Source organism: Coenobita brevimanus, chromosome 8 (assembly GCF_032717465.1).
Source record: "Coenobita brevimanus isolate Jiangsu-jjx chromosome 8, ASM3271746v2, whole genome shotgun sequence".
NCBI lineage: Eukaryota > Metazoa > Arthropoda > Malacostraca > Decapoda > Coenobitidae > Coenobita > Coenobita brevimanus.
The window spans coordinates 41,036,341-41,056,896 of record NC_136961.1 but is presented as its reverse complement, the minus strand read 5'-3'; the positions used below and the strand labels follow the sequence as shown (position 1 = coordinate 41,056,896).

The 20,556-nt window shown below is 41.3% G+C and overlaps 1 non-coding gene across 1 annotated transcript; it reads left to right on the top strand.

The window, feature by feature from the left end:
- Positions 1-1,438: 1,438 nt before the first annotated feature.
- On the top strand, positions 1,439-1,510 carry TRNAT-UGU (transfer RNA threonine (anticodon UGU)). Its single transcript has one exon. It is a non-coding gene; the product is annotated as a tRNA-Thr (tRNA).
- The last annotated feature ends 19,046 nt before the right edge of the window (positions 1,511-20,556 follow it).

The window sequence follows — 20,556 nt, the reverse complement described above, 5'->3', positions numbered from 1 at the left end:
GAAATGACGCGATCCTACAGAAAGGTTTAATGTTGAAAAAAATATCTGCATCACAAATGAAAATGTTCTAATTTTAGAAAGCTTGCTAGGTCGACCAAGATAGGACTCACTTTATATGGCAATCAAGATAGGACTCCATTCCTATGGCGACCAATATAAGACTTCCATCTTATGCCTACGAGGATACGACTCCCTTCCTATGTCAACGAGGATACGACTCTCTTCCTATGCAGACGAGGATTCGACTCAAAGTATCGTATCCAATAAAGTACAGAATTTCCTCTTATGAATCAAAAGCACACGGACACGCAGCACCGTCTCTCTACACACTCTCCTCTTGTCTGTCCAAATAACCCTTTGAATATGATGTCCTTTTCTGTTGATTTATCTGACATTTTTATTGAATTTGAAGGGAAACGCCTCTCTTGAAAGGGTTAATAGCATTTATCTAACCCCTCCAGTAAAAGAAAAAATCTTATCTGAATAAAACCTATTGTAAGTGGTAAAAATAGACATAATAATACGTTCTCAGGTTGAAGGAGTTAATGCATAATTGGTGTTGTTTTATGTATAAACAATTGGTCAGCTTCTCAGCATGCCTTCCCTTTGCCGACGCCCTCCAGTCTGTGAAACACAAACTACCAACTCAACTCAAAATCTATGGATCTTGTTCTCGATTTCCTTTGTGAGAATTTGAAAGGAATAACTTATGTAGACCCCCAGCCTTTGTTTTTGTAATCTTCACATGAATAGCTGTATGAGATTAGTTCACGGGTACCATTTATTACTTGAAATCCGAGGGTGAACTCTACTTTGTACCCTTCTTTTTAAAGACAATTATACTCTTTTTACTCGAACTTGGCCTAACATTGTCATCTCTCTGTCTTGAATGCTGAGTTGTAACACTGGATTAACACTAGAATATGGTGCTAGTCACGAAGAGGTGCTATGGAAATGATGCAGAGTCATTACACTGTCTTTTTGTCTCTGAGCTACGTGAAAGAGGAAAGTTGGACCTTTACGGTAAACAGAGTATAGTGGTAGGTTAATCCCCCTTCTTTATTTTTGCTACCACCTGTCGTCCTTATTTAACTTAGAACGACGTAATTGTAAAAAAGTTAATGAACGCCCTTTCAAACACCCGTTGTTCTTAAATTGTATAATTTAGTGTAGAAATATCTGCAGTATCTATCTCTCTATTGTCAGACGCCTTAATCCCATAAGGGGTGGCCACAAACAAATCGCCTCCATGTCGCCCTTTCCCCTGCCATTTCGTTGCCCTCCCCCCAGCTCACCTCCTCTCTCTCATATACGTCTCCAATCCATCCCTCCACCTCATCCTCGGCCTCCCCCTCCCTCTCACCCCCTCCACCTCACATACACCTCCTCGTCAGTCTCTCTCTCTCTCTCTCTCTCTCTCTCTCTCTCTCTCTGGGGGGGCGCGGTAGCACAGTGGTAGCGCGCCGGACTTGTAATCGGGGGATTGCGAGTTCGAGCCTCGCCCGGGCTGCCGTGCCGGGAGTGGTAGCTCGCTCCTGTAACCCTAGCGGGGCTATATAGTCCAATACAGGGCTTAGCTCGGGGGAACTCCATTTCTCCCATTTCTCTCTCTCTCTCTCTCTCTCTCTCCACCGTTTCCAAATGGCCAAACCATCTCAGTGCATTTCTCCTAACACTTTCTATCGCATCCACATCCACACCACAACGTTCCTTCACTTTCTCATTTCTCAGTCTGTCTCTTCGTCGTGTAACCCCATATGCTTCTCTCACATAACTCATTTCCACTGCTCTCACTCTTGACTTGTGTCCTTCCAACAAGGTCCAAGCTTCACTTCCATACTTTAGAGTTGGTATCACAATACTATCATGCAGCGACTTTTTTACTTCCTTGTTCACTTCCATATTTCTTATCATCGCTTTCAAATAAGTAAGTAAATAAATAGATAAATGAATGTTGTTCTTAAAGTGTATAATAATCTGTAGAAATAAGTAGCTAACTAGCTAACTAACTAACTAACTATATATATATATATATATATATATATATATATATATATATATATATATGTATAAAGAGAGAGAGAGAGAGAGAGAGAGAGAGATAGGCACTTCAAATAATTTTATCAATATATATATATAGATTGATGGATATATAGATAGACAGATAGATAGATATAGATAGGTAGATAGATGGATTTATAGATAGATAGATACATATAGGCACTTCAAATTGTTTTATCAATTATATATAGATATATATATATATATATATATATATATATATATATATATATATATATATATATATATATATATATATATATATATATATATATATATATATATATATATATATATACATTATATTTATAGGCACTTCAAATTATTTAATCAATACAGTAATTGTCTGGAGGTTCATATGATAAAGGACGGACCTGCTCCACATTCATGATCATATAGTGTCACCATAGGCACTGGGAGTACTGTCCTTGTATTTGTGTCTGCATCAGTACATATTACCGGTACGTCCACTGCAGGATTGGACCTCCTCGGAATGAGACTAGTAGTTGTTCTTGTTGTTGTAGTCCTGGCTTCATTTGAATGAGAACCCTAAAGACTGCAGGCTGAAGATGCCACTCTCTTGCAGTCCTTCATTCCCCTTTCAGTTAACAGGGAGTAAGTTGATAGACGTTTGTATAACTGGACAGCAGAGCCGCCAGGTTATATCAGTGTCACCAGGCGGCGGCATCCCTCTCCGCGCTTGGGAGAGTGAAGATCAGAATTAACCCTTCCTCGTGTGGGTGGAGAAGGGAAGGATGTGTGAAGGAAGAATTATGCATGTGAAAGTTTAAGTGATGTAAAGGTTCTGTTGGTGTGCGCAGTAGTCTGTATATGCCATTGGTAAAAGTGACAAGGTGTGAGCAAATGAAAGGACATAATACCACCACCCACTTCAATGACCGGCATGGTTTGGGCTCCATCCCTTGGCTTGGAGCACACACATCACGAGACGAGTATGCCACGGACTGAGGCACCGCAACTTCAGTTCGATTAGACCAACTCTTAAATGGCAAGACTTTAATGCTTTCTTGTCACATCTGGAAAAGCAAATCCTAGGTACAGAAAGAGGGAACTGATGGTAAGATTATTTAATGATGACCCCGGCTGCTCTCCCATGCAACTGTGGACAAAACTCGCGCTCCACTTTTTATTGCAATAATAATGAAGTCTTTACAAAATACTCTGATGTTTTATTGGGCTACGCAGATAACGTTGCTACGTTACAAAAACCAGCGTTCACCAAATTTTATCGTAATGGAACTGTTCAGCAATAATATCCGCAACTGTACCTAAGAGATAGATAGATAGATAGATAGATAGGCAGTTAGACAGATAGTTAGATAGATAGATAGACAGACAGCTAGATAGAGAGAAAGTAACATTAACACGGTAAAGATTTCGTTGTTGTAAATATGTACATCAACTGCAGTATATGTAGAGACTTTTTCTGGCTACGGCGACAAATCGTGCAAACTATAGTACGGTCAAACATGTGCAATAAAATGTACCGTAGCTCAAAAAGTATCTGCCAGGGTGGGTCTGATGGCCTCCGAAATTATATGTTCATCTCATGGTATCTAGAACAGTGATACTCGTATAATTTACAAAGCTTAGTCAAGAGCTTAGTACATGCGTACAGACAGACAAATTCACTGATCAAGCTATGAGCGCTTGTCTCGTCGGTTAAGGAAGCTCCCTAACACCTTTTCCTCAGTGATTTATTTTGTTAATTACACCATACTGTTCTCTATTTTGTTGCATAAATCCTTCCAATATCGTCATACTCTGTAAGAATAACTTATAAAAGTATATAACCCACCCTTATTCAAAAATAAATCGCCAAGGAAGAGGTGTTGGGAAGCCTCCTTACCCGGCGAGAATACGGACCTATAAGTAATGCAGAAAATGTCACTTTAAGTCAAGCAATGGCCCCCTTATACTAGCAGGACAACACGCGTTTCATTATCTTTCGCTCGTGATCTTGATTACTTTTACACGGAGAGTGCACAGATACTTTTTGAGCTACAGTATATATATATATATATATATATATATATATATATATATATATATATATATATATATATATATATATATCATGTTTATGGAGATCTATAAATTAGCATTCACTCTCATATGACTTCTACTCAGACATGAAGTCGTCTGGCCTTACCTGGAATAAAGTGCTGAGTTCCTGGAATAAAATGCTGAGTACCTGGAGTGAAATGCTGCGTACCTGGAATAAAATGCTGAGTACCTGGAGTAAAATACGGAATACCTGGAGTAAAATACCGAATTAGTAGAATAAAATGATGAATATCTTGAATAAAATACTGAATAACTGGAGTAAAAAACTAAATACCTGTAATAGAATGATGAATACCTGGAATAAAATACAGAAACCGTCCTCACTATAGGAAGGTGATGGTGACAGCATTTATATTCAGGCTGTTATGACTGGTTCTGAGATGAATAAGACGTCTGACGTTAACTGGAATAGAATCTCATCTCATCTCATCAGCCGTTTGAGTGTCCACTGCAGGACCGGCCTATTCCGACCGAAGTGGGGACGATACAGCAATGTATCTCTACCAAGTGGCTAAGTCTGTTTGGTAGAGATTATATGTAGGGTGAGAAGAGCTTTTAAGTGTAATTTTAGTGTTGGAGTGGCTTTGGAAGTGTGTGTAATCTGTGAACCAAGTGTAATCGGCCCGCGCAAGCCGACTGAATGCAAGCATACTTTATAGTATGCGACACTGGTTCAACCACAGCACCCCTTATGTCCGCCAGTGCAGTATGTGGCCAGAAGAACGCTCCCAAAGTTTACTACGCTGGCGGGGCGCGAACCCTCGTTCTTCAGTGTACGAAAACGCACACTTTACCACTGTACCACAGAGGCTCCAACTGGAATAGAATACTGAAGTTATTCTGATTATGAGAGGATTAAGAAAATAAAATTCTTTACCTTTTCTCTCCGATGACGTAATATCAGTCGCACTACACTAACTGGGTCCAGACTTTCGTCATTTTGCAGCTTATCTGACGTTGCTCAATGGCAGAAAAAGACAATACTACTTCCTCGAGATTAGTAGCATCTCTGAGTGTTAATTCAATGCTAAAACTCAGAATCCAAGATGGAGAGAGGGCAATTTTAGGCCAAGTTAAAGTAAAGCGGGTATAGTATATTCATGATACCGCCAAACGATTATATGCAACTTCAGAAATCTCTCTTGTTTTGACGAGATTAGTGACAGCTGAACGTAACCGCTCCACTATGAAATCTTACGTCGTTTGAGGGTAACACACCATTGAAGTGGTTAATGGTAATTTAACAAGCAATGCAACACAATAACGACGAGTCAACAATAACAAGCAGAAAGCATGAAGTGCCAAGTGCCAGCCATCAAACCAATACGGCGCTAAACGACAGTAAAAATGCCTCCACACACAGCTTTCAGTCTAATACTAAACAAAATGTGAAGTTCTGGAATGATCAATTGGTTGACCAACAAATAAAACTGGCGGCACGACTGCCAGGGTCATATGCCGCTGGAGAAGAATTAAAAAATTACAAGAAAGAGAGAATAAAACAGACAAGATGATAAAATGCAACAAGCAAAGAAACACACACACACACACACACACACACACACACACACACACACACACACACACACACACACACACACACTAAAATAGTATTTAAAAAACACGGAACGCTAAATTTTACAGGGTAGTCCAGCTGTCTTCACAAAGAAGGGTTGGGTTCCCCCTCCCACAAGACATGTATCACTCCAAGCACCGACGAATGACGATACAGGCTATCACACTCCATGTGTTCAGAGATGTACCGACGGCACAAATCTACAAGTCAGGAGCACTCCGCCAGAAAGTGTCGAACAGTCAAGGGGACAAAGCAGTCACTGGTGAATGGATATGTTGGGTATGTTGAGTTCTGGAGGGAAGTAATTTCATAACTGAACATATTTCCTGTCTGCTTCATACCATAAAAACTAGCGGTCGCCAAAAGAGAGATATTAAGAGCCAAATATCTATAAAGAGGATCAGATGCTTTATTCATTTTCTTTTGCTGAGTTAAGAACTAATTTAATTTCCCCATAATAAGTTTTATAGCATAAAGCTGCCAAGTTTATCATGAAAATGGTAAATCCATACTTAACTTTTATCATTATCGTAATATTTCTTAAACAAAATGTGAATAAGGAGCACTCAAAGGGTGCAGTACGAACTCCCATCAACTGTTCAAAGGGCCAAACATGTGATGTCCTGTAACTTTGACATTCTACCGATTGCTCTCAATATCGGATTACTTCTTTTTCGTCTGACCCTTATCAATTCCACCAGGTTTGGTTGATATCAGATCAAAATTTTTAGAGCTGATCTTGTCCTGTGCCCTTGCCTTTGACCTTGACCAATGACTGTCTGTTCTCAAAATCGATTTCCATCATTAGTGTCGTACCCTGAACCGTTCCACAAAGTTTGGTTTGGTTGTTGTTGCTGATCAGTCCTAGTCTGTCTGGCTGAGTACTCCCATCATCTAAAGGCAAGCAAACTGCCCCTGCAGGGCCATCCCGTGCAGTGACTCGATGTTCCCTTGCAGCTGACAGCGCTTCGCCTCAGCGAGGAGCGGAGAAAAGTGTAGAGATTTGGTTCCTAGGTGATACCGCATATGCCTCTGCAACCAGTTAACCAGGATACCATAGCGGTTCCATTTCACCCCGTCATTTGGTTATATGATTACCACTGAACGTTGCAAATGGTTCCCGGAGTCACATGAAACTATTAGCTTGTCATTCAGTGTAGAGCCATCTGAAGTGGAAATAAGAGTAATAAAACTGACAGGAATGAAAGAAAGTAGGAAGAGGGCAGGGTAAACACAAAGATAAAATGAGAAAAGGGAAGGAAGAAGTAGGCAGCACTACAGCAAGTGAGTGGATGGTGGTCACTACCACCTACCACCACAAAGATTGATGTAAATCGGATAAAAACTGCCTAAGTTAAGCTTGCCATGTGACTTTGACCATTGAGCAGGTCAACCTTTAGGTAGATTATCAACGATGTTTGGTTCCAGTCAGGTTAAAACTGTTTTATTTACTTTGTTCGCACACAGACACACGGTATGAAACTTGACTGGTTATATGAGATTAAACTTTAACTAACTATTTTCAAAAGCAACTTTCTTCAGTCCTACAGTTGCGTCGATCCTTCACACAAAAATGAAAATTAAGTTAATGCTGCTAGATCAGACTTTGATCTGGCCCTGTGACTTTGACCTCTGATCTATTGTTCTCAAAAACAGTTAGTCAGCTCCCTGGTACCTCCTCAACAATTTTGGCTGAAATTGGATTAAATATAATGCTTGAGTTATTTTATTTACCCCCCCCACACACACACAAGCACACGCACAAGCACACGCTCGCGCGCGCGCGCTGGTCCAGATCGCTTCATGGTTGGTGTGGGTGTTTGTGTTCCGAAATGGTATAGGACTGAAACAATATTAGTGGGAATATTAATGTTGCTGTATGTTTGGCTTGCGTATTTTCCTTCGATATTCGTCATTAAATTTCGTGAGGTTCCTTACAGTATACCACAGTTAGCCGTGCATTTTTAGTCACACGCGCGCTAAAAATAATGCGAGTTAAATACCTAAAGTATGTAGTTTCTCCTGAAAATTTACTGATATGACTATGAATTACTCGTATGTTCGAGGTGTGGTAGTGACTAAAAATGCACGGCTAACTGTGGTATAAGGCACCTCACGAAAATTAATGATGAATATCGAAGGAAAATACACAAGCCAAACATACAGCAACATTAATATTCCCAATAACATTTTTCAGTCCTATACCATTTCCGAACACAAACACCCACACCAGCCATGGGCTATCTGGATCAGCAAAAATCTCGTAATTGGCTGCTTACTAGTAGTGAGTAAAAAGAAAGTTGAAACTATCGACACTGATAATTTTCACAGTATTTGCACAAATCGTCTTTAGCTTGTGAAAATACTTCTGACATCATTTGAAATATTTGCTGAACAATGTAATGCTTCCACTTTGCAGTAAATAAGGAAAGTATAATATCGAAGATCGTCTATCGTTCCACAGTGTTTGAGAAAAATGCTACATTTTCCTGATTTACGGTTGAAATGAACCATAATATAATTCAGTATGAGGATGATAATATTATGTTAAAGCTATTTTCAAATGATATTTACCTATTTTAAAACCAAATTTTGCTGAAACTGCAAACATTATCAGTGCTGATATTTTAACTTCCTTATGGCTACAAACTGGCAAGTTGTCAATCTGCCTCCTTAAGTGGTCCCCTCGAGAACTAGACCTCGGTGTTCTGAGATTTTTTTTGAGGTCAGATGGTACAAGAATGACCGAGAAAACCAAAGAGGTCCTATAAGGGAAATCTGGCCAAGGATGGAAGTCTGTGCAGAGAATAGCAGACAACTGCTTTTCTGGAATTGATTCCATGCCCGTGCATCTCAAAGAGGTAACTGGGCCTAGGGGTAGATGCAATGGATTATATATGTATATTTTCCCCTTATCACTTTATTCCCATGTTACAGGCACTGGGCAGATGGGCTATATTTGTACTGCTTAGACAATGGAAATCGAATCGTATTTATTATGTCTGATATGACTGATGTAAATACCATATTGAAATGATTACTTCCTCTCCTTATTTTGATTCCACGTCTTTCTTCCTGGATATCTTCCTCACAGCTCCCTTCTGTTACTGTGAAATGTTTACATGGGAAATAAAAACATAGGTTGTTCCATAGAGAACAATTTGAAGAACGGCCTTGAGGCACGACAGGATTCGGCAGTAACCTATATCAAATACCACGCATTTGATTACATCTTTCTGATACCATAATCGCTGAGGACCCTTTATCTGCATTTCCATTACAGGCTTCACGGATGAATGATGCATTTTTATGAAGAAAAAGCCAGTGCTGCGAAATCAGTGCTGAGAGCATGCTAATTCCAGAGATATATGAAATATATTTATTCCTGATGCATTGTTGAAGTTGCATAAGGATTACTGTACACTCAATAAACAGTTTTCAGGACAATTACCCACACCCAAGACTTCTGAGTTATTGATTTTTTTTTCCTAATGCGAGGAAGAGGGAACTAAAGGCCAGAAGCCTGTAGGATTGTTTCCTTCAAGAAGAGAGAGAGAGAGAGAGAGAGAGAGAGAGAGAGAGAGAGAGAGAGAGAGAGAGAGAGAGAGAGAGAGAGAGAGAGAAATTCAATATCTGTTCATTTCGAGATACCTGGACACATTGCGTTTGAAAGACTATAGGCCATAGGCAGTGGGAAATACAGACAGAGCAAGACAGTTCCAGAGTTCACCTGTTGCATACATGAAGGACTGGGAGTAACGGTTAACTCTTGCATTAGAAACCTTGGCAGAATAGGGATGAGAGTTTGTTGCTAGACAGGTGCTACGCGCTCGCCGTAGTGGTGGAGGGATGCAAGCAGACAGTCCAGAGAAGCAATGACTTTAGAAGTGGCGAAAGAGAAGAGATAAAGATGCAACAAAGTGGCGAAGAGACAGAGGTTGAAGGGAAGAGACAGAGGTTGAAGGGAGTCAGTAAGAGGAGGAAAATCAATGAGACGAAAAGCCTTTGACTCCATCTTGTTGAGAAGAGCTGTATATGGGCAGCCTTCCCATACATTCGCACTGGGGCGAATAAAACCCATGTATAAAGTCAACAACTGTGCAGGGGTAAAGAAGGCACGGACTCGGCTTAGCACACCTAATCTCTTGGAGGCAGACTTTACTAGAGAGGTAATATGATCTTTCCAAAATAAATTCCGAGAGAATGAAACCCCAAGCATGTTTAAAGATGATGTAATATTGAGCTGGGTACTTTTAAAAGTTAGATGATACTCCTACAGAAGATTTTGACAGGTTGAAAGACATAATAAACTGAGTTTCTGAAGCATAAAAACAGTAAGATTACTTTTACCCAATCAGAGATATGAGCCAAGTCAGACATTAGGTGTGCCATAGCCTCATCCCTTGTTTGTTGAAGCAACTGCTGAGATGGACGCTGCGGAAAGTGAATGGAAAGGTGAAGGGTGGAGTCATCAGCGTATGAGTGGATAGGGTTAGATGAACAGCTTAGGTTACTGATGAATAGAAGGAAGAGAGTTGCTGATAAGACGGAACCCTTAGGAAAACCACTATTTATAGCATTAGAAGTATGATGGCTGTCTACAACAGCAGGTATAGAACGACCAGAAAGGAAGCTGTAGATGAAAGCAAAGATAGTAGGATAGAAACCGTAAGAGGGCAGTTTGGAAATTAAAGATTTATGCCAGCCTCGATCGAAAGCATTTGAGATGTCAAGTGCAATGGCAAAGCTTTCGCCAAAATCCCGAAAGGAGGATGACCAGGAGTTTGATAGGAAGGTGGGAAGATCGCCAGTTGAGCGTCCCTGGCGGAACCCATACTGAAGATCCGAAAGAAAATTGTGCCCGGAAAGGTGCTTTAAATGTCTTTTTGTTAAGAACTGGTTCAAAAACTTTTGAAATACAGGATGTTAAAGCAATTGGGCGATAGTTAGAGGGCAGGGAATGATCACCTTACTTTGAGACAGGCTGAATGAGAGCAAACTTCTTGCAAGAAGGAGAGGTGCAAGTTGCCAGACAAAGGCGAAAGAGTTTGCCTACGCAGGGTGTAAGTACAGAGGCACAGTTCTTGAGGACAACAGGAGGGACCCCATCAGGCCCATATGCCTTGTTAGTAATGAGGCCAGTGATGGCAGAAATACATCCATTGAAGAAAGTTTAATATCAGCCATGAGGAGGGCAGAAGGGGGAAGTGATGGAGGAACAGTACTGGAATCATCTAAGGTGGAACTGGAGGAGAATGTCCGAGCGAAGAGTTCTGCATTTTCAGTAAAAGAAACAGCTACAGAACCATCAGAGTCGAAAAGAGAAGGGAAGGGTGATGATGTAAAGTTGTTAGATAAGTTTTTGGCAAGGTGTCAGAAGGAGTGGGAAGACTTTGAGTTGAAGAGTTCAGAGCATTTAGTAAATAAAATGATTTTTAGCTGAGCACGATTCCAAGCAGAAACATAATAGAAATGATTTTCACGGGTGAGTTGGCTCCGGTACCTTTTTCGGCCCTCTCCTTGTGGAGAGCATTAGGACAAGCGTGATTAAACTACTTTTTCTTTTTTTTGCATTAGTCACAGGATAAGAGAAAGGAATGTGTGCTTCCATGCCAGACAGACTATCCTCCATATTGCGCAAGGCACACTTAGATGGCTCTCGCCTATTAATACAGTAATAATTCCGGGGAAAATCAAAGAAGTACGGCCTGAGGGCCTCCCAATCAGCAGCTTCAAAGTGCCACAGCCACAGCTTCTTAGGATAGTCCGTAGGCCTTAATGGAGTGTCAAGACAGGTTAAGGTGATAATGTTGTGATCAGAGGAGTCGAACAGAGAGAAATGATTAACAGAATAAGCAGAAGGGCTATTTTTTTTTTTTTTTTAGAGCAAGGAAGAAGGAACCAAAGACCAGGAGCCCTCATAAACTGTTCCTTCCAAGAAAAAAAACAAAAACAATACAGAAGAGAGCCAAATTCAAGATCCGTTCATTTCGAGATACCTGGACACACTGCGTTTGAAAGATTGGAGATCATAGGAAGTAGGAAATACAGACAGAGGGAGACAGTTCCAGAGTTGACCTGTTGCATAAATGAGGGACTGGAAGTAATGGTTAACTCTTGCATTATAGAGCTAGACAGAAAAGGGATGAGAGTTTGTTGCTAGAAGGGTGCTACGTGCCTATTGTAGAGGTGGAGGGAAGCAAACAGACAGTTCAGAGGAGCAGTGACCACTGAAGTAGCAATAGAAAAGAGATAAAGAGGCAACAGTGCAACGAAGAGACACAGGTTGAAGGAAGCCAGTAGGAGGAGGAGAGTTAATGAGACGAAAAGCCCTTGAGTCCACTCTATTGAGAAGAGCTGTATGTGGGGAGCCTCCACACACATAAGAGTTGTAGTCCACACAGAGACGGGTAAAACCCATCCACAGAGTCAACAATTGTGCAGGGGTAAAGAAGAAACGGAGTCAGCTTAACACACCTAATCTCTTGGAAGCGGATTTTACAAGATATGCAATATGATCTTTCCAAGATAAGTCCCGAGTGAATGAAACCCCAAGCATGTTCAAGGATGATTTTTTTTTTTTAAGTGTTCGACTCTGGGCAATGGCTGCAGGGCTTATTTATCCGGGGCAGTGACTTATCCCAAGGCCCAGTAGTCCTCCTACACCACCACATGTCACCACGTCGGTGCTAACACCCACGTTCATACTGAATACATGCTAGGGCTGTCTTATACAGGACTGGTGTACTGGTAATAGCAGGGGTGTTTTTATGACATGTCGGCGGGTCATCTGGTAGATCAGGAAAGTCTGCGTTTTAGGAAATTCAAATCCTTAAACTGTTCCCTGCCCCAGCCGGGATTCAATCCTGGGTCCATTAGGACTGCAGGCCGCCCCTTTACCGATTCAGTCACCGCCTCCCCCAGTTAAGCTGAATATTATTAAACATTAATGGGTACACCTGTGGAAGATTTTGTCAAGTTGATAGGTGTAAGAACTGAGTCTTTGATGCATTAAAAACAACCTGATTATTTTTACCCCAGTCAGAGATACGAGCCAAGTCAGACATTAGGTGTGCCTTAGACTCATCGCTTGTTTGTTGAAGTAATTGCTGAGAGGGACGTTGCGGAACCAAATGGAAAGGTGAAGGGTGGAATCATCAGCGTACAACTGGATAGGGTTAGATGTGCAGTTTAAAAGGTCACTGATAAATAAAAGGAAGATATTTGGTCATAGGACAGAGCCCTGAGGAACACCACTGTTGATAGATCTAGGAGAAGAACGATGGCCGTCTACAACAACGGCCATAGAACGACCAGAAAGGAAGCTATAGATGAAGGCACAGATAGAAGGATAGAAACAGTAAGAGGGCAGTTTGGAAATTAAAGTTTTATGCCAGACTCGATCGAAAGCCTTCGAGATGTCAAGTGCAATGGCAAAGCTTTCGCCAAAGTCCCGAAAGGAGGATGACTAGGAGTCTAAAAGGTAGGTGAGAAGATCGCCAGTGGAACGTCCTTGACGGAACCCATACTGACGAACAGAAAGAAGGTTGTGACGGGAAAGATGCTTTAAAATTTTTCTCTTAAGGATTGACTCGAAAACTTTTGAGATACAGGATGTTAAAGCAATTGGACGATAGTTAGGGGATTGGAAATGGTCACCCTTCTTTGGGACTGGCTGAATGAAAGCAAACTTCCAGCAAGAGGGAAAGGTATAAATTGATAGACAAAGGCTAAAGAGTTTACCTAGGCAGGGTGTAGGCACAGAAGCACAGTTCTTGAGGACAACAGGAGGGACTCCATCAGGCCCATATGCCTTGTTAGTATTAAGGCCTGTGATGGCAGAAAATACATCAGCTGAAGAAATTTTAATATCAGCCATGAGGAAGTCAGAGGGGGGAAGTGATGGAGAAACAGCACCGGAATCGTCTAAGGTGGAATTGGAGGAGATAGTCTGAGCAAAGAGATCTGCCTCATCAGTAGAAGAAATAGCAACAGAACCATCAGAGTAGAGAAGAGGCAGGAAGGATGGTGAGGTAAAGTTGTTAGAAAGGTTTTTGGCAAGGTGCCAGAAGGAGTGGAAAGAATTCGAGTTGGGGAGTTGAGAGCATTTAGTATGGATGAAATTATTTTTAGCAGAGCGATGAACATACTTAGCACGACTCTGGGCAAAAACGTATAAAAGATGATTCAGGGGTGGGTTGGCTCTGGTACCTTTCGTAGGCCCTCTCCTTGTTGTGGACAGCATTAGAATAAGCATGATTAAACCAAGGGTTTCTTGCATTATTCAAAGGATATGAGAAAGGAATGTATGCTTCCTTGACCGAGAGAATAACCTCCATAATGTGCAAGGCACACTCAGATGGCTCCCGGCCATGGAAGGAATAATCACACCAGGGAAAATGAAAGAAGTACTGCCTGAGGGCCTCTCAATCTGCAGCTCCAAAGTGCCATAGACGACGTTTCTTTGGAGGGTCCACAGGCTGTACTGGAGCGATAGGACAGGTTAAAGTAATAAGGCTGTGATTGGAGGAGCCCAATGGAGAGAAAAGATTAACAGTGTAAGCAGAAGGATTAGTTGTAAGGAAGAGGTCAAGTATGTTGGAGCTCTCTCCAGTGCAGTCAGGGATACGGGTAGGGTGCTGTACAAGCTGCTCTAGGTCATTAAGGATAGAAAAGATGTAGGCTTGTTCACCAGGTGGATCCATGAAAGAAGAGAGCCAAAGGTGGTGGTGAACATTGAAATCTCCTAGAATGGAGATTTCTGAGAAAGAAGAAACGGATAGAATGGGTTCCATTGTAGAAGTAAGGTAGTCAAAGAATTTTTCATAGTCAGTAGAATTAGGGGCTATGTAAACAGCACAGATAGAATGACAGGAAAGCCAAAGTCAGAGAGTAGAGAATTCAGAAGAATCAAGTTCAGGAACACAAGAGCAAGATAAGTCGTTGCATACATATGCTCAACAGCCACCTTTGGCTTTGAAATGAATATAGAGAAAGTAGGAGGATACAGAAAAGGTTTTGCTGTCAGTTGCCTCAGACACCTGAGTCTCAGTTAAGACGAAGGTGAGGTTAAGAGGAGGAGAGGTGGTGCTCAACAGAGGGAAAGTTAGAGGAAAGGCCACGAATGTTGCAGAAATAAAGAAGTGAGTCATACAGTGGTTCCAGGCAGCTCTTTGTGTCGTCATCGAGAGAGGGGCGGACGGTGAGAGCATCTCTGATCCCTCCCGGGGACTCCGAGGCTTCGTTATTAGACGCCATTTTTTCTTAAATTATGAAAAGGAAATGTAGTATGTAATGTGTATGTAGTTTGGTGTTGACAGTTAGAGAAACTTGTATAGGAGAGCTTTCTGGCCTACTCTCTGTGCTACTGAAACAATGAAAAAGTTCAGCAAAGGGGGATGGTTAGGAACTAGTCCCGGAGGCTGATGAAACGGGAGCTCCAGCTCTCCCTGTCATCAGCTTTCCATCCACCTTTGGAGTACTGCCCTGCTCGTCTTGTGCTACAATCTACTCCTGTAGAAGTCAAATATGTTGGAATTCTCTCGCCAAGGAGGTCAGGGATACGGGTCGGGTGCTGTACAAGCAGCTCTAGGTCATTAAAGACAGTAAAGATGTAGGCTTGTTCACTAGGTGGATCAGTGAAAAGAGATGAGAGCCAAAGGTGGTGGTGACCACTGAAATCACCTAAAATGGAGATTTCAAAGAGAGACGAAATTGAGAGGATGTGTTCCATCTTAGAAGTAAGGTAGTTGAAGAATTTTTCATAGCAGTAGAATTAGGGGATAAAGAAACAGCATAGATATATTCAGTCAAAGAATGACAGGAGAGTCTAAGCCAGAGAGTAGTGAATTCAGGAGATTCAAGTTCAGGAACACGAAAGCAAGACTTGTTGCATACATATACACAACAGCCACCTTTGTCCTCGAAACGAGGATAGAGAAAGTAGGAGGATACAGGGAAGAGTTTGCTATTGGTCATCTCAGACAGTTGAGTCTCTGTTTGAAAGAGAAGGTGAGGTTTAGAGGAGGAGAGGTGGTGTTCAAGAGAGAGATATTTAGAGGAAAGGATGCGAATGATGTAGAAATGAACAAGAAGTGAGTCAAACAGTGATTCCAAGAATTTTGCTTGTTCGTCACCGAGAGAGGAGAGGATGGTGGGGGCTTTTATGGTCTCCCTCCCCTCCCAAGGACTCTGAGGCTTGGTACTGAGATGTCATTTTTTACATATTTATGGACAAGAAGTGTGGTGTGTAATGTGCATGTAATTTGATGTTGACAGAGGAAATTGTATTGGAGGGCATGATGGCCTACTCTGTATGTTATTGAAACACTGAAAAAGTTCACCAAAGGGGGATTTAGAAGCTAGTCGCGAGGACTGATGAAACGGGAGCTCCAGCTCTCTCTGTCATCAGCATTCCATCCACCTTGGGAGTACATTCTCGTTCGACTGGTGCTACGGTCTACTCCCTAGTGCTCGGTCAGGTATACCAGAGTACAATGCGCTGAAAACATGCAACTTTTATGCATGTGCAAATGCCAACATCATTATCTGTGCAAACAAGGTTTCTCAGCTTTGGTGTTAAGGAAAAGGCATGCCCTTCTGAATGCGAATTCTCTCAAGCAGGGTACAGTTGAGAGTCATATGATGCTTCGATTTCAGAAAACAGAGGAAATATTACAACAAACAAAACAATTGACATGTGAATAATTAGTAAGCCCTTTGATTGGGTATTTCTGTTTTTTCTTAATTTTTTTTCCCTGGAAGGCCAATTATCTATATTATAATGATCCGATTTCTGTATGTTTGTTGGTTTGTTTATCCATTTGTTACAACACAACACAACAAAAACAGTGCATTGTTGCGCAATTTCTGTCAGAGCTAGGTACCGTTAAAATGCCCTAACTTGAAGAATAAAACAATTTCCAGTGCAATCGGGCCACCGGTTCCCAAGTTATGAATCATTTCTTGAATTTGCAAAATTACTGCATACACGCCTGTGGAAACTAAGCAAATGCACCACTCTAAAAATATCCATATATATATATATATATATATATATATATATTAGTTAATTATTGCCGAACTGGTTTGAAATAACCAAAAATATGTAAAACGAACAAAATTAATAAATATTATGGGAAGTCTTATGAAAAAAAAAAGCTATTATGGTAGCAGAACGTAGTACAATTTTTGTTAGAGCAAGGTACCGTTAAAATGCCCTAACTTGAAGACTGAAACAATTTCCAGTCCAATCGGGCCATCAGTTCCCGAATTATGGCTCATTTCTGAAGATAGGAAATGATGACAACTAGCAGAGTCTGCCTTTGGCGGCCTCTTTGCGAGTGTACTATAATTATTCATTTCATTCATTCATTGCCAGACGCCATGTATCCCAAACAGGGTGGCCATGGGCTTAGAGTTAATTGTTTTTACAGGGAGGGTCACTAATCCTCCTCCAACCCCACTTGACACGTAGGGAGAACGTTCATTCCATATATTTCAAGATTTCCAAGTAGCAGTTCTGAATACACATACCATCATCAGAGTGTATACTGTATACTGTACAGCTACCACAAATTGACTTAGGACCTCCCCCCACAAGGTATTAAAAAACACAGAAATCATAGTATATCACAATTATGCTTTATTTTAAAATTATCATGTTACATTGTGCTATGACTGACTAAATACACAGAAATGAAACTAGTTTTATTTTTTTATTTCTTTAGAGCAGATTTCAGAATTAAAAAAAAAAAAAAAAGATGACCACCTGCAGTGGACACCCTTTTCAGTATCTCCATAAGGGGTGGATGGCACGAAAAGAGCTGAAGAGCACTGGCTTACAATATGTAGAAATCTGTAAACCTCAGAGCTCAGAATTTAGGCACCCTATCCATGCATGGAGGAGAGGAAATATTGGCCATTGTCCCCGTAATACTCCGGCAAGAGGCACCTCTCGTGACTGAGACACAGGACCACAAGGGGCACAGTGGAGTCGCCATAGTAGGTCTAATGGCAACCATCCATCAAGTAATCGCGGATGAGACGATTGTGCCAAATTCTTATTTGGACAACCCCTTTCTCAACCCTACGAAACATCAAAAAATATTTGAAGTTCGAAATATGAATGTTCATCATCTTTAATCTATTACATTACAGACCATGCAGGAAGATTTCTGCCTCTGAGGGCTCAGATAAAAGGCAACGACACTTACAGCACATTACAAAATTAAGTTCGTTTATATAATAAACAGGTGCACGGTGGGACACTCCAAACCTAATTAGAATCATTCACAAACTCAAACAAGAAAATCAGACTTTTTCGCTAACAGAGTACTAAGTGGAAACAGTTGCGTTACTAGGCTGGTATGTAGAAATTAACATAAATACAAATACTTGACTTACAACTGGACATCTTGGAGTAGTTCTTACACTATATCACTAAACTAAGAGAAGGACTTTGAAGAAGCTGGAGGTGAAAGTCATGCCTCTTCCACTTCTGGCCACTCATGATATATTCCAGTAGCCACACTTCTTTTCCTTCATTGACCTATCTGAAAGCAGCACTATATCAATTTTCCAATAAACTCCTAAAGGGGGCAGTCATGACAGGTCACTGTAATAAGATTGGCTGTTGCATTCTATAGGGTAAGTTTTTATCATCTGGGTTCGGCTTTGCCTCCTTTCTCTCCTTGAAATTAATAGCAAATAGTGTTCTTAGCAGGGATGGACAGGAAACAGCAAATTAATATTGCAGCTAAGAAAGAAGATTTGCAAATTTTTAGTTGCTATTCATATTGGCCATGTATTTTGGTGTTTGTAAGCAAAAAATGAAGTAATTTGAACCACGCACATGCGAGTTAAAATCTTGAAAAAAAAAAAAAAAATTGTCAAACTTCTTAGTTTCTTAGCTGACTTAACCTAAGAAACAACATATGTACAACCTATCCCAACATAAGACTGGCTATCATCTGAGGCAGTGCACTGGCTAGGTGCTTTGTAATTCAAGAAAGTAAAAATCTCATTCTGATGCTATTAATACTGACAAACGTTGTTGTTGCTGTTGTTGACATATTTTCCCCACAGCTCTGGTGGGGAACGGGCAAACAAGAGAGCCCGTCAGGGAAGAGGCAGAAAAAGCCCTCCAAACGAGAGCATAGCTGGGCCGACGATGGCAGGCAGGGAAAGGCAGCAAAGGCGGGGAACGGCCGTGAGAAGGGCAGGCAAGCACAGCTGATGGTCGTGGAGGGCAGGGCGGGACGTGCAGAGGTGGGCAGAGGCGCGGCGCCGAGTGGAAGGCGCCGACGAAGAACTGCAGATGAAAAAACGCACCGCCGCTGCCCTCAACCCCCTTGTCCTTGGTGGAAAACGGCCGTAAGGACTCGCCCAGCCCCGCAGCAAATGGAGACCAAGGAGGGAGGCCCGGACACGATCGCAGGGAGGGCAGGCCCTGGTCCAGGTGGGCGGAGGGAGAAAACTGCTCTCGACCTCCTGACGGGCAGGTCCTAGGCCGTCGCCCTCCGGGTGGAAAGGACAGGCCAACTCTCCTCGGTGATGCTAGGGGGGCTGGTTTCGCCACGGACTGGAGTGGAGGTGTCGACGGGACGGGAGCTGGGCTGCGAGAGCTGAGAAACTAAACTGACAGCCCTTTAGAATGTGGATGTTCAAGTCCATAGAATTAGATTTTTGGATGCTCAAGTCCATAGATTTCTCGTGCATGACATAATAGCATGGTAATGCTATTAGTAGGGATGGGCAGGGGAAAGCAAAAACAGCAAGGAAAAATCCCAGGTAAGAGAGAATATTGGCAAATTTTGAACTGATATATTGGCCAAGAAATATGTTTGTATGTAAAAAATGAAGTCAGTTGAGCCATACACATGCGAGTTATGGCAGACTGAAATCTTGAAAAAACACAATTTTGTCAGTCTTCTTCTTTTCAGTTTCTGAGCTCACTCAACCGGAGAAACTACGTACGTGCAGACTACAAGAAATCCTCCATTACACTCACTATCACCGGAGGTGGTGCAGCGACTTATGCGCATTGTAAAGAAAGCAAAATTGCCATCAGTTACACAGCTAGCTCTACCTAAAGTACAAAGGTCAAGCACACCATGCCTGCAGGTATACGCATATGCAGTTCTATTTCCAGGTAACGCATAACTGCAAATGCTGAGTGTGGAGAGTTACATTTTTCATTGCAGATGAAGAAGCTCTAAAAGGATGACCCCCCTCCCATCCTCCAAAAGGCTGAATATATATATATATATATATATATATATATATATATATATATATATATATATATATATATAATTATTAACTCAAATATTATTGAAAAAAATATTATTCGCCACTTAATAAATAATTATGCGAAAAAGAGCACAAACAAATGTAAAAAAAACACTTTGAAATAATGCAGCGGGAATAGGGATAGGAGGAACAAAAAAAAAATAAACAAGAGGATACCATTGCGCACATGTGTGACACAACATGCCCTGAGGCCTAGCACTACCCTCTGTTTTTTATAGTGCAATGGCATGGGTAAAGGGCACGTTTAGAAAAAAGAGAGAAAAGAATTCTGCCTTACATCTCTTGAAAAATTTTCCCCACCCAAAATCATTACAGTGTAAGCCTAGTCTAATCCCTCATTCTTAAGTCTGTTGACACAAAGGTTAAGGTATGTATAGTACAGTATTTAAAAAAATGGTAAAGGCAAGCCTTGTCAGTGTTACTGCTTTTTGAAGGGGACTTTGTTCAATTTCCTCCTAATAAGGAACTATTAACAGGAAACTTAAACTAGCAACTGGAAAATAAGGAGTGGTACTGGG